Below are 15362 nucleotides of genomic sequence, written 5' to 3' on the forward strand. Positions count from 1 at the left end.
TCATTAATTGTAGTGATGGTAATGTTGCTATCTTTAACAGGAGCACTACAAGGCTGAGATGACTCAGAGAGTATGGATGGGGATAAGTCCTCTCTGGGAGGGGGGGGGACTGGTAGTAATAGTTGGAGGTGGCAAACCAGGGAGGGGAGGGGGAGGAGCAGGGAAGGAAGAATAAAAAGAGGCAGGAGGGGCAAGGAGAGGGGAGGGAGAGAAGAGCAAAGGGGGGAAGGAGAGAAGAGCAAAGGTGGAGGGGGGAGGGTAACATTAGCGTCGGTACATAACATTTTAGAGGTACCATATGATACAGACGAGGAACCAACTGGTGAAACCGAAGCACATGTGGCCTGTGTTGTGGGGCAAGTCCCCACAACCACCTGTGCAAAGGAGCAAGGAGCCGCTGAAACAGCGAAGATTTTCAATCCGGGCTCAGCGGTACTTTGAGAAGCGGAAAGAGATATTTCTGTATTTTTATTTATCAGAGTCGGAGCAGGTGCTTCATGGGAAGCTTCTGCTTCTGTAATGGGAGTATTATCTGGGATGGGGAGTTGTTGGGATGAGGAGCCGTCATTACCAGTTTGATTCGACACGTCTTTGGGGCACAATCTTTTAACATGGCCGAATTCACCACAACTATAACACACATATATCTGTGTTCGGTTCTGTGTTCGCATATCCCATATAAGTATGTCCTTCGATTTTAAAGGGAAGGATTGCCCGAAACCCTGAAACACCTGGTGGTAAGATCATGTAAACAATCCGACGAAACGACATAATATGTAAAAATTTATCATTCCGACGAAGAAACGGAATCATTTTTAATGGGGTAACAACCGTACCGTATCGTTTTAACTGGGATACAATCTGATCAGATGTAACGAAAGGTGGTAAATTTGAAATCACAACTTTTTTGCGGGAATATCCAGAGGGGAAAAAGGAACTTAAATATTGGGATCAAAGAAAAGTCTGCACTCAACGACTAGCAACCATCGGCACTTGAGAAACGAAAAAAAAACAATCTTTTTGTTCATTCGGGAAACCTTAATATCCTCAATCACAATAATCTCACCTACACCAACAATTAACTTCTCCATGTCGATCTCTAATGGAGGAATACAAACAAAGCCATGTTTCCTGGTTAGCGCTTCAAACGAAGCATACCGCAAACTTTCACCCACCAAGACTCTTCAATGGCCAGATGTATGAAAAAAAAAATAAACTGGCGAACACCGTTAAAACTTCGACGTGTCGCACGAAAACAAGAACAATTTAAATGAAAGGAAAAGATATAATGAAACCAAAATGAGGAAATAAATCAATAAACGTGATAAACTAATAATGCACAACAGCAGATTGGCATGGCCACCGCCCAAAGCACAAAGAACGTACCGAATACCGCCATCAATGCTCTTCTCTCCCTCTCTCAAACTCGGAAAATGGGGGGACAAGAGGAGGGGTGGGAAGATAAAAAAGCTGTGCAGCTGGGTTAGGTAGACAAGAGAGCACAAGGGACAACACAGAGTTAACACACGCACAAACACGCCACCATGACACTTACACACAGAGCGTCTGGACACCAGGGATGGAGAGAGTGAGAGAGGGGAGAGAGGGGGAGAGAGAGGGGAGATGGGGTGGGAGATTGAGAGAGAGAGAGAGGAGTGGGGGAGAGAGAGAGAGAGAGAGAGCGAGAGGAGTGGGGGGGAGAGAGAGAGAGAGAGAGAGAGAGAGAGAGAGAGAGAGAGAGAGAGAGAGAGAGAGAGAGAGAGAGAGAGAGAGAGAGAGAGACGGAGACGGAGACGGAGAGGGAGAGGGAGAGAGAGAGGGAGAGGGAGAGGGAGAGAGAGAGGGAGAGAGAGAGAGAGAGAGCGAGAGGGAGAGGGAGAGGGAGAGGGAGAGGGAGAGCGAGAGGGAGAGGGAGAGGGAGAGAGAGAGAGAAATATTTGTCAAAACAATAGAGAGAGAGACCTATATCAGCAAGTAATAGTGCTAAATATATATGTGAAACACTTAGGTACATGTTATTGGACACTTTTTAAACTTGTCACAGACTTCAAATTCACAATGGCTGCCAAAATGGCACCAAAACTAGCATATTTAGAAATAGCCAAATATAAGCAATTACTTGGGATTCATATATAAAGAAAACATCTTGAAATTTCCTTGGTTCAGACATTTCGGAAATGAATGAAATTCAAAGATATGTTGGATACATTGTATTATTGTTGTCATAGTGCTAAAGTATTTTTTTATTTTCATATTACAGTGTAATTAGCTGATCATAGACAAGTGTGTTTTCTGTGAGGAACCTCTATCCAATGGAGAGCCAACTTCCACATTACGCATCAAAGGATGTGAAGGCATTGCCAAGGCTAATGAGTTGCAGAACATAAATATTAGTACTGTGCCCAGCCAAGTTGTGCATGTCAAGTGTAGGAAGGACTTCAGTTCCTCACAGTGCATCGTCAGTGACAACAAAAAGCGAGGACATGACTCCATAGCTCCCAGTAGTTCACCATGTGCACGTTGATCCACAGGTATGGCATTCATTTACAAAGAAAACTGCATATTTTGTGGTGTTTGCGATGCAAAAAAAAAAAAAAAACACAAACCAACACATAAACTTATCCCAGTCAGAACAATGGATTTTCAGAAGACCATAATGCAGGTATGCAAAGAACACATTGATTTGTGGATAGACACTGTCAGAGGTAGAATGAGTATGTGCAAGATCTACATGCTGCAGATGCGGTATACCAAAACCTCTGCAGCACAAACTTCAGAACAGGAAGGGAAATACCAAATGAGTTCGTTGCAAAAGAAATGATCCCTCCAAAACGGCCTAAGCAAGGCAGACCCTCCGATTCAGTACGAGCAGATGCTTTCATTAAGGTAGCCGAGTATCTGGAGGCCAATGACGATGAACAAACAACTATACAAGATCGAATACATAAAATGGATGAATTTCTGGATGGCACTGACAGTGAATCATATGTATTTACTTGCATGAAAGATCAACTTCAAAAACACTTCGGCGACAACATAACGATCACCGAGATCAATGGAAAACTAAATGTGGTTACATTCTGCCACAAAGCATCCGCTATCCTCCACGAATTATACAGTCAACCCAAGAAAAGCAGCAACACTGCACAGAAAATGAGACTCATTGAGACTGCTGCCAAACTGATTAAAAGTGATGTCAAATCAGCGGAAGAGACAAAAGAGGTATACCCAGATTCAAGTACAATGACATCTACTGATGAGGCAATGTCATTCTTTCCTGAATCATTGAAACTTCTGCTTCAGTAACTTGCAGTTGGGAAGGATGCCGATAAGAAAATAGCATCGTAAGGCCAAGCCATTATGCAATGCACTCGACGAAGAGTTCTAATTGCTCCCCTACAGATAGGTTCAGGCGTACAAAGGCACAACCATTTTGGGTCTAAATTTCTCATCGACTCTCTCTATGCACACGGTTTCTGTAGCTTATATAAGGAAGTGCAGAAATTTGAGCGCAGTGCAGCAGTCACTCAAGGAACAGACATACCAAACTACACTGAAGGCCAATTCATTCAGTATGTGGTCGAGAATGTAGACCATAACACTAGGATAATTGATGGCCTGAACACTTTCCATGGCATGGGCATAATTGCCACTGTAACCCCTACGACACAGACCACAAGTAGAGTACCACGCATATCTGTTGCAATTGAGGATGTTGCAGCAGTGGGTTGCATCAACATCTGACACCAAACATCTCCTTACAGTGGATTGGGCTCACTGAGGCATGGATTACTGGAAGACAAGAAGGAGCAGGATAGAACATCCAACTGCGACCTCCTGTTGAAGATCTCCCAAACAAGTGTTTCACATAATATTTTTAGTACAATTATTTGCTGATATAGGGCTGATTCTAAAACCGTCAATTTTGGCGGCCATTTTGAATTTGAAGGACGTGAACTGTTTTAAAATGGCAGAAATGGGTTTATTATGTCCAATAACATGCACCTAAGTGTTTCACATGTATTTTTAGCACTATTACTTGCTGATATAGGGCCGAATCTAAAATTATCAGTTTTGGCGGCCATCTTGAAAAAGAAACATGTTCCCCTACTTAGATTTTCGGTGACTTTTAGTATGTTATTCTATAGTATATTTAGAGTGAAAAAACACCTGAATGGTTTATATTGCAAATTGTGGTGGGTATATCACTAGATTCCCTGTCCTACGGGTCAGGTCAGGGATGGGAGCATGTGCCAGAACATCGCGTCGCTGCGTCCACTTTCCGCCGGTACTCCAGGGGCCTCCGTATGGCCATCCCCCAGGCAGTTGCCAGGCCCATCCCCATCTCCTTGAGATGATGGTCAACCTGCTGCAACCACGAGGCACCTGGTCGGCCCACTGGCCTCCTCCACTCATTAGACTCCCTCGCTGAGAGAATCTGGTGAGCAGGATCAGCATCAGGAAAATAAGCCACATGTCCATACAGCCGCAACTGATGCTCACGGACTATGCAGGTAACAAATCTCATCCGAGTCTCTCTCAGCAACCGCTCGTTGGACACAAAATCCTTCCAGCGATAGCCAAGGATTCTCCGAAGAGACCTGGTACCAAAGGAATTAAGTCTCCGTCTCAAATCCTTGGTCAGAGTCCAAGTCTCGCATCCATAGAGCAAGACTGGAAGTACCAAGGACCTGAAGACTCGGACGTTCGTCCTCCCGCACAAGTACCGGCAGCACCACACCCCATGATCCAGTGAATCTATGACTCTCCAGGCCCGACCCAGACGTCTATTGACCTCTGACTCGCAGCCAGCAGAAACATGAATATCACTGCCAAGGTAAGTGAATTTCTCCACGACCTCAACATCCTCACCACAAACAGACACAGACAGGACAGCAGCATCCAAGATGTCACCGAAAGCCTGGATCTTAGTTTTGACCCAAGAAACCTGTAATCCCAGCGGCTCCGACTCCTCATTCAGCACCTCGAGGGCCCCCAAAAGGATGTCTAAAGTCTCCGCAAAGATGACTGCATCATCTGCAAAATCAAGGTCCGAGATCTTGACATTCCCAAACGATGCACCGCAACTTGACCTCTCCGACATCCTCCCTAAAATCCAGTCCATACAAGTGCTGAAAAGTGTGGGGGCCAGTACACATCACTGAGGAACTCCAGTAAGAACTAGAAATAAGTCAGAGATGGTACCACCACACTTCACAGCACTCTGAGTACCAGAGTAGAGTTCAGACATCAGAACGATCAATTTTGATGGCACCCCACGAAGACCAAGAATCCTGCAGAGGACATGCCGATTCACTGAATCGAACGCTTTACAGAGATCAACATAGGCTGCAAGCAGCCCCTGCCGAAACTCTCGTCTGCGTTCGGTGAGGACACGAAGGGCAAGGATACTGTCAATCGTTGACCTCTTTGGTGTAAAGCCTGACTGCTCTGGACGCTGGTGCTCAAGCAGATGGTGGTGAACCCTATCAAGAATTATCCGAGCAAAGACCTTGCCCGGCACTGAGAGCAGCGTCACCCCTCGGTAGTTGTTGCAGTCTTGGCGATCACTCTTCCCTTTCCAGAGAGGGACAACAAGGCCCCTCTTCCAGTCAGTTGGGATGATGCCTGTGTTCCAGGCAGAGCACAAAACTGCATGCAACGACACGAGTGCTGCATTTCCACCAGCCTTGAGAAGTTCGGCATGGATGCCACAGATCCCTGGAGCTTTGCCCCGTTTCAACTGGTTCACCGCAGCCCATGTTTCCACAAGCGAAGGTGGACCACAGTTGATTCGAGGGTCAGCAACAGGGATTGTAACACCCTTGATGTCCAACTCGACAGCTGGGGGATCATCCTGGTACAACCGCTCAAAGTAACTGGCCCAGCGGGCCTTCACTTCAGACTCCTCTGTCAAGAGCCTACCACTCTCTGCTCGAACTGCAGTGCTCCGAGGGATGGGCTTGGATGAACGTAATGCGCGAATTCCCCTGTAAGTGGGACGAGAATCACCTGTCCACAGGTGATGCTCTACCCCCTCACAGATTCCTCGCACATAGGCCTCCTTGTCCACCCTCAGTGCACCTACAGTTTTACGCCTCAGCTCCCTGAACAGCTCAGCTCTGCTATTCAGCCTGGCCCTGCGACTCTGGTCAATGGTATCCAGTGTCCCTTGAGAGACAAAATTCTTCTTTGCCCTGCGGTGAGCTCCAAGACATCCACTGGCAACATCAAGGACGGTGGTCTTGAAGGCGCTCCACAACTCTTCAGGACCCCCCAAAGCACCCAGACCCCCCAAGTGTCCACTCAGCCAGTTCGCAAACTCCTCAGCTAATCTCTCATCCCTGAGCTTGCCAACATCCAGCCTAGGCTGGGATGGTACCATTCTCCAGGATTTAAGGTGCAGCTTTAGAGTTGCTACAACAAGCCTGTGGTCAGTATTGAGGAATTGAGCACTCCGGTAGACACTGCAGTTCTGGATCATCCTCGAACGACCGTCAATGAGGACATGGTCAATCTCCTTTTCCACACTGCCAGCGTTGGAATACCAAGTCCAGCGATGAGCTTGTGGGCGCTGAAACCATGAACCAGCCACCCTCAGTCCATGACTTCTTGCAAAGTCAAGGAACTTAGTGCCATTCTGGTTCATAGTTCCTGACCCATGGGGACCAACACACACCTCATAACCGTCCCTATCAGTTCCAGTCGATGCATTGAAATCTCCCAAGACTAGAAGTGTATCTCGTCTGGGGCACTGATCAACCACAGACTCGAGTGTGGCGTAGAATGCATCCTTCACGGTGAGATCACTCGCCTCAGTCGGAGCATAAACAGAGACCAGGGAAATGACACCTAAGGAGTGACGAATCCTTAATCTCATAATACGCTCGTTGACCGGTGTTACCTCAATTATCATTGGTGTCAGCTTATTGGACACAGCTCCAGCAACTCCTTGGGTATGGTAACCATCAGAGCGACCAGATCAATAGTAGGTGTAACCACCCACCATTATCTCGCCACAATCCGGTCTCCGAACCTCAGAGAGAGCTGCAATCCCGATGTCCAAACGCTTGAGCTCAGATGATAACAGAGACAGGTGCTCATCCTCTCTTAGGGATAGGACATTCCAGGCACCCACCCGAAGGGACCGCCTCAGGTTAACCCAAGGAGACCGCCGTCTGGTGGACGACACCTCAGCACCACTCCGACACACTCTCCCGCAATCTGACCCAGGGATGTTACCCCGTGGTTTCCCTCCTATCATCAATGATTGGGGGTCCCGAAGGCTTTGCCCCAATCCCGTCATCCGGTGAGCTGCCCTGTGAAGGGAAGCTGCACAGGAGGTACTCCCACGGAGTGGGTTTTCAGATTTTTTTGCGTTTTGCGGAATGAAGGGTTTTACGATGGCTGGAGTGCAAATCCTGCCACCATCCTCCTAATAAGAAGTAACCCAACTGCATGAGGACGTCCGCAGACACAGTTGGGCACTAGATATGGATGGCCGTTGGCTCACAAGGAGCTCCTCCGCCCTTTGACAGGTTTTATTTTTAATCCTGCTGGGTGTCCATATCCAAACACCCTCCTCACCAGAAAACCTGGTTGGGGAGACGGTTTAGTTGCCGACAACCCGACCATGGAACAGGTTAGTACAGATTTACATGGTATCTGTAGCAGGTCACTGATCGATCCTGACCTGACATAGGTCGGTCCTACAGGTGCAGTCTTTTAATCTTGCAGGTCTACACGGGTTATTAGGGATGTTATCTCCAGGGTATAATTACTGGATCTGAATCTGAACTGATGGTCTGAGATCAGGCCACTTGGAGAAAAGAAAGAATTTGATGTTGACTGTGATGATGGATTCCATGACCTTGCTGATGATTGTAAGTAAGCCAATAAGTCTGGAGTTAAGATCAGTTTTTTCACCATGTTTATGCAATTCTGGAATGTTGGCTGAGTTTCAAGAAGATGGAATTTGATTGAGGGCAAATGAAAGGGTAATCAGAGTAGAAAGAGCCTTTACAAAAGCAGAAGAACAGGTTTTTCAGCATGTGTGCTGATTCCATCCCAGCCAGTTGCAGAATCGGTTGCGAGATGCCAGAAATTTATCCATATTCTCAGGTGCAAAAGACACAGAGTCCAGCAGCAGTTGGGAGCGACTGGGTAAGATGGGTACTGAGAACGAAGGATTTTTGATTCAAGATTTCAAAGCAAACACAAAAAATTGAAGCATTTGGCATTCTCGTGAGCAGAGTAAGCTCTGGTGCCGTTTGAAGTGAGTGATGGAATGAAGGGGGAGCAAACTCCAGAGACAGACTTAACAGCTTGCTCCTTTTTCTGATACAGACTGCCCACATGATAGCTTTTCCCAATGTGGAGTACCGAAATATCTTCTCATGCCCTCAGTTTTCCTTTCTGAAATCTAACAACCTTACACTACCATCCTGAACTTGAATTATGTACAGTTTTGTTGCATGCTATATGATAGTCACTTGTCCCCAAATGCTCTCCTACCTCAAACCCCACACTATATTTTGATCATTGCTTGAAAAAGTACTCTAACACTGTACTCCCCATCATCGACTTCTTGAAAAACTGACGATAAAACAATCCTGGAATAAATCTAGAAAATACTCCTTGGTTTTGCTCTTTCCCTGTTCCTGAACCCCATCTATCCCTGACAAATTAAAATCCCACAAAATCGTTACTCTTTCATTTCCACAGGCCTTTTGAATTCTTCACTAACTTCTCTTTCATGCGCTTCCTTCATACAATGTCAAAACTCAATCCACACATAATGCTCTGCATTAATTTTCTCTTTCATGTCATCCCTTTCTCTCAATATAATATTGTCTATTATCTAGATTGCCAAGCTGTTAGGAGCAGAAGCAGCTCCCTTCCTCGGAGCAAAACATCAGTGCGTCTGCAATTTTTTCATGCTGGAAAACCCAAGCTATTTTATTCTTTTGTTTTTCATCTTCTTATGCCACCAATGCAGACCACAAGTTATTTGCTGGAATTAGCATCGACCGCCATAGTCGAGTGATATATTTACTCAAGCTTTCTAAAAAGAAATATTTGAGACAGAGTGCTTCTTGTTTATTCCATACATACGAGGCAGGAGCTGAATGCAAACTTTACTGAACGGACATACGTTGTAGAGTGTACGAGGTGCAGTGGGACGCAAGAAGCACGCTGGCCACCATCTACTCCGCTTTATTGCACGACCAGAAGCACACTCCTGCCACCCCTAGCGGGCGAGGCATGATATACGAAAACCCAATCACGTGACACAGCACACTCCTCCCCTCGTAAAATGACCCGTCACACGATGAACGGACAATCACAACATGACCATCTGAAACCCATCAACACTCATAATCCTGCAAGTACCGCGGCCACACCTTGACCCGACTCGGACGGGCAGCGCCACCAGACAGCCCAGGCTCAGACGCCTCCCGGCTCGGTCGAGGTAACACCCTCGCCGGACTCGCACTTTCCGCAACACCAGCCCCTCCCGACCACCCAGCCTGCTCGACGTCCCCGGGTAGGACGGCATCAGGCGAAGACCCCCTTGGCGTCGGCCCAACCAGCCCCGGCGACACAACGTCAGGTGCCGGCGATACTACCGGTGGGGGTCCCGCATCGTTCGGCCCAGGGAGGTGTGGGGGGGGGGGTGACGCTGAACAGCGATCATGCATTTGGTCCACGTGCTGCTTTCTCACATCCCCACCATCAGTCCGCACCATGCAATTCGCCGGCCCCAGCACCACAGAGACCACCGCCGGCACCCATTTGGAACCGTGGAAATAATCGCGTACCATTACCCGCTGCCCCACCTCGAAGCTGCGCAGCCGCGTCGGACGCGACATTGCCCCACTCCCCGACCCTCCAGGTCGCAGCAAATCCAGCCTGGACCGCAAAGCCCGTCCATGGAGACGAATGGCAGGCGAATCACCCGTGACAGGATGAACTGCGTTCCTGTAATGGAGCAAAAAGACATCGACCACCGTCTGCACAGGTGCAACACCCCCCCTGCGCAAAGCCCGCTTCAACATCTTGACAAACGATTCAGCTTGGCCATTCGTCTCAGGGTGATACGGTGCGGACCTTAGGTGTCGAATACCATTCTGGCGCATAAACTCATCAAATACACCCGCGATGAACTGCGGACCATTATCAGAGACCAGGATCTCCGGCAACCCTTTATTAGCAAAGATCGTCCGCAGTTTCTCGACTGTAATGTTTGCTGATGTATGCTGTATTACGACAACCTCCGGCCATTTAGAGAATGCATCGATCACAATCAAAAACATTTTGCCATTAACCGGTCCCACAAAATCTACATGCACCCTCTCCAAGCTCGGTCTGGCACAGGCCAGAGACCCGAAGCTCGACGCGGGTTATCAGCATCTGTCTGGTACGTGGCGCAACGCTTAACCAACTGCTCAATGTCTTTGTCCAACCCCGGCCACCACAACAGGCTACGAGCAAGACTCTTGGTCTTCACGATGCCAAGGTGACTGACATGCAGTTCTTCCAAACACCGCTGCCTGAACCTTGGTGGAATCACGGTCCTCATTACCCACATTGCGCACCGTTGGACCAACGACAGCTCCGCTGCGCATGACGTGAAACGTTGAAATGCCGGTGTCGAAGGCAGATCGCTCCAATTCCCCGTAGAAATCGCCTGGACGACACGGGCAAGCACCGGATCACGAGCCGATTCCACCACGACCTGCCTGGCCGTGACCGGCCCGCTTTGGACCTGGCCCAGCGCGAACACATCGACCCGGTCGCTCAACTCAGATGCAGCTGGACCCTCCACACACGGCAAGCGTGAGAGCCCGTCGCAGTTAGCATGCTTCTCGGTGCTTCGGAACTGAATATCATAATCGTAAGCACCCAGAAACAGAGACCACCGCTGTATTCGCGCGGCTCCTACCACCGGCACCCCGCGTTCGGGTCTCAGGATGAATTGAAGCGGTTTGTGATCCGTCTGCAAAGTGAAATGCCGCCCCAGCAGATATTGATGAAACCTCCGCACACCCCAGACGAGGCTGAGAGCCTCACGCTCAATCTGGGCATATCCGCGCTCTGCTGTGGACAGGGTCCGGGATGCAAAACAAACAGGCCGCTCGGAACCATCGTCCATCCTGTGGGAGAGCACTGCCCCGATGCCATATGCAGAGCTGTCGCATGCCAATAGGAGGGGACGCGCAGGCTCGTAGTGCACGAGGACCGTATCCTCTGTGAGCAGCCGCTTGACGCGGTCGAACGACGCCTGGTGTGCAGGCCCCCAAGCCCAGCGCTCGTCCTTCTTGAGCAACCGCGTTAATGGCGCAAGTTGTGAGCTGAGCCCGCGCACGAACCTTTGGTAATACTGGGCCATACCAATGAACGAGCGCAGCTGCGTCTTGTCGCGAGGCGGTGGCATGTGTTGAATCGCTTCCACTTTCCGAGGACCTTCAACAGCCCCTCCCGCGTGATGATGTGCCCGAGGTATTCCAAGCGCTGCTTGAAGAACGCGCACTTGTCCCTGTTCAAGCGCAGGCTGCACGCCTCTAGCTTTGTCAGCACTTGGGCAATGTTCGCAAGATGCTCGTCCGCCGTTTTCCCCGCAATGAGCACATCGTCCAGGTAGGTCTGAGCGGGCAAGCCAATGCAAACCTGATCCATGGCTTTCTGCCACAAAGCTGGGGCCGAAGCAATCCCAAAACAGAGTCGGGTATATCGATAGAGTCCTTGACACGTGTTGATTGTCAAAAGCTCGCTACTCCCGGGATCCATCGGCAGGTGAAAATATGCATCACGCAGGTCAAGCTTCGTGAAGTATTGACTCCCCGCCAATCGCTCATATATTTCATCGATTGATGGCAATGGATATTGCTCCATGCTTAGCCCCGGGTTAACCGTGGATTTGAAGTCCCCGCACAATCGGACGTCTCCATTCCGTTTCAGCACCGTGACAACCGGGGTGGCCCAATCCGAGCACGACACCCGTTTGATCACTCCACAGGCCTCCAGCCTATCCAGTTCACCCTTGACCTTGTCCCGCAGGGCATACGGCACCGGATGCGGTTTACAAAACCGAGGAACCACCCCCTCCTTCAAGAAGAGTTTCGCCTCCATGCCCTTGAGTTTCCCAAGGTCGTCGCTAAACAACCCTTGATGTCTTTGAAGAATCTCCTCCAACTGATCCTCCCACTGGCTCGGCACGGGTTGCACAAGGTGAACCGCAGCCCAGTCTAGCTTGATGCGGGCCATCCAATCTTGGCCGAGGAGAGACGGCCCGCTCCCCCGCACGACGTACACCCGAAGCGTGGCGACCTGGCCTTGGTACCGCACAGACACGTCTGCCATCCTAACTGGCGTTATCTTCTCGCGGGTGTACGTGAACAGCGTGAGGTTTGACCTGATAAGCCTCAAGCCGTTGAGTCTACGCGCGGTCTGTTCGCCGATGAGCGACACCGCTGCTCCCGTATCGACCTGGAACATGATCGGCGTTTCGTTCACTTCGACTTCCACCGTCATCGGGCGCGCCGTCACCGGGCCAATCGAAAACAGGCTCAACAACGGCCGCTGGTTCCGCCCCGAGTCGCCTCGCACATCGCCGTCCATGACCTTAACGGTGGCCGTCGCCCCACGGCACACACGCGCCAAATGACCCACCTTGTGACAATTCAAACACACGTTGCCTTTACACGGGCACGCACGGCGCAGGTGTCGACCTCCACATCCCAAGCATGTTCGCGGGGTCACCCCGCCGCACGTGTGGCCGCGTGGCGACGTCCGACCCGCATCGAAGGTCGTGCGCGCGTCCCGGGGTGCTCGCTACCCCGCGTGGCCGGTGATGGCTCGAACATCCCCGCGAGTCTGCTCGACCGCTGTAGCCGTGCTGACCGCTGAGTCGAATGTAATGGCTTCATCCTTCAGCCGTAAAACCGCTGAAACCATCTTCGCATCTCGTAAACCAGCAATAATACGATCTCTGAGCCGAGCTGGCCGCTCCCCCGCCGTGAACTTGCAGGCCACGGAAGAATGCTTAATCCGCGCCACGAACTCAGCGACGCGTTCCTCAGCCCCTTTCGAGAGGCGATCGAACTGGAATCGAGCGAGCTGCAATGACTTCTCCGGCGCCATGTGTGCTTTCATTTTCTCCACAATGTCCCGAACCGACAGCTCGTCATCCCGGGGCCTGTTCGGTGCCACTAAATCACCCAGTAGCCGATAATGCTCTGGCGAAAGCGAAGCGAGCAAGATCGACTTCTGCTTGCTCTCGTCGACCACATCGTTCGCGTGGAAATAGCATTCCAATTGCTCCGAAAACAATTCGAAGTCGTCCCCGTCGAAAACGGGCACAAGTCCGTATTCAACCATCCTCGTCAGCCAACTAGAGTGTACGAGGTGCAGTGGGATGCAAGAAGCACACGGGTTAACCCAAGGAGACCGCCGTCTGGTGGACGACACCTCAGCACCACTCCGACACACTCTCCCACAATCTGACCCAGGGATGTTACCCCGTGGTTTCCCTCCTATTATCAAAGATTGGGGGTCCCAAAGGCTTTGCCCCAATCCCGTCATCCGGTGAGCTGCCCTGCGAAGGGAAGCTGCACAGGAGGTACTCCCACGGAGTGGGTTTTCAGATTTTTTTGCGTTTTGCGGAATGAAGGGTTTTACGATGGCTGGAGTGCAAATCCTGCCACCAACCTCCTAATAAGAAGTAACCCAACTGCATGAGGACATCCGCAGACACAGTTGGGCACTAGATATGGATGGCCGTTGGCTCACAAGGAGCTCCTCCGCCCTTTGACAGGTTTTGTTTTTAATCCTGCTGGGTGTCCATATCCAAACACCCTCCTCACCAAACTGGTTGGGGAGACGGTTTAGTCGCCGACAACCCGACCATGGAACAGGTTAGTACAGATTTACATGGTACCTGTAGCAGGTCACTGATCGATCCTGACCTGACATAGGTCGGTCCTACAGGTGCAGTCTTTTAATCTTGCAGGTCTACACGGGTTATTCGGGATGTTATCTCCAGGGTATAATTACTGGATCTGAATCTGAACTGATGGTCTGAGATCAGGCCACTTGGAGAAAAGAAAGAATTTGATGTTGACTGTGATGATGGATTCCATGACCTTGGTGATGATTCTTAGTCAGCCAATAAGTCTGTAGTTAAGATCAGTTTTTTCACCATGTTTATGCAATTCTGTAATGTTGGCTGAGTTTCAAGAAGATGGAATTTGACTGAGGGCAAATGAAAGGGTAATCAGAGTAGAAAGAGCCTTTACAAAAGCAGAAGAACAGGTTTTTCAGCATGTGTGCTGATTCCATCCCAGCCAGTTGCAGAATCGGTTGCGAGATGCCAGATTTTTATCCATATTCGCAGGTGCAAAAGACACAGAGTCCAGCAGCAGTTGGGAGCGACTGGGTAAGATGGGTACAGAGAACGAAGGATTTTTGATTCAAGATTTCAAAGCAAACACAAAAATTGAAGCATTTGGCATTCTCGTGAGCAGAGTAAGCTCTGGTGCCGTTTGAAGTGAGTGATGGAATGAAGGGGGAGCAAACTCCAGAGACAGACTTAACAGCTTGCTCCTTTTTCTGATACAGACTGCCCGCATGATAGCTTTTCCCAATCTGGAGTACCTAAATATCTTCTCATGCCCTCAGTTTTCCTTTCTGAAATCTAACAACCTTACACTACCATCCTGAACTTGAATTATGTACAGTTTTGTTGCATGCTATATGATAGTCACTTGTCCCCAAATGCTCTCCTACCTCAAACCCCACACTATATTTTGATCATTGCTTGAAAAAGTACTCTAACACTGTACTCCCCATCATCGACTTCTTGAAAAACTGACGATAAAACAATCCTGGAATAAATCTAGAAAATACTCCTTGGTTTTGCTCTTTCCCTGTTCCTGAACCCCATCTATCCCTGACAAATTAAAATCCCACAAAATCGTTACTCTTTCATTTCCACAGGCCTTTTGAATTCTTCACTAACTTCTCTTTCATGCTCTTCCTTCATACAATGTCAAAACTCAATCCACACATAATCCTCTGCATTAATTTTCTCTTTCATGTCATCCCTTTCTCTCAATATAATATTGTCTATTATCTAGATTATAGACTAGATATATATATATATATATCTAGTCTATAGATTATATCTAGTCTATATATATATCTAGATATATATATATATCTAGTCTATAGACTAGATATCTAGTCTATAGATTATAGACTAGATTATAGACCCCTCCGACTAAATGCTGAAGTTTCAGGCATACCCCTTCCTCGGAGCAAAACATCAGTGCATCAAAACATTTTTTCATGCTGAAAACCCA

At 49.1% G+C, this 15362-nt stretch overlaps 1 pseudogene; it reads left to right on the forward strand.

Moving 5' to 3' along the window:
* Positions 1-298: 298 nt before the first annotated feature.
* On the forward strand, positions 299-3744 carry LOC147026208 (uncharacterized; annotated as a pseudogene).
* Positions 3745-15362: the final 11618 nt, after the last annotated feature.

Source organism: Eptatretus burgeri, chromosome 5 (assembly GCF_056783735.1).
Source record: "Eptatretus burgeri isolate ZD-2024b chromosome 5, Ebu_testis_v1, whole genome shotgun sequence".
Taxonomy (NCBI): Eukaryota; Metazoa; Chordata; class Myxini; order Myxiniformes; family Myxinidae; genus Eptatretus; species Eptatretus burgeri.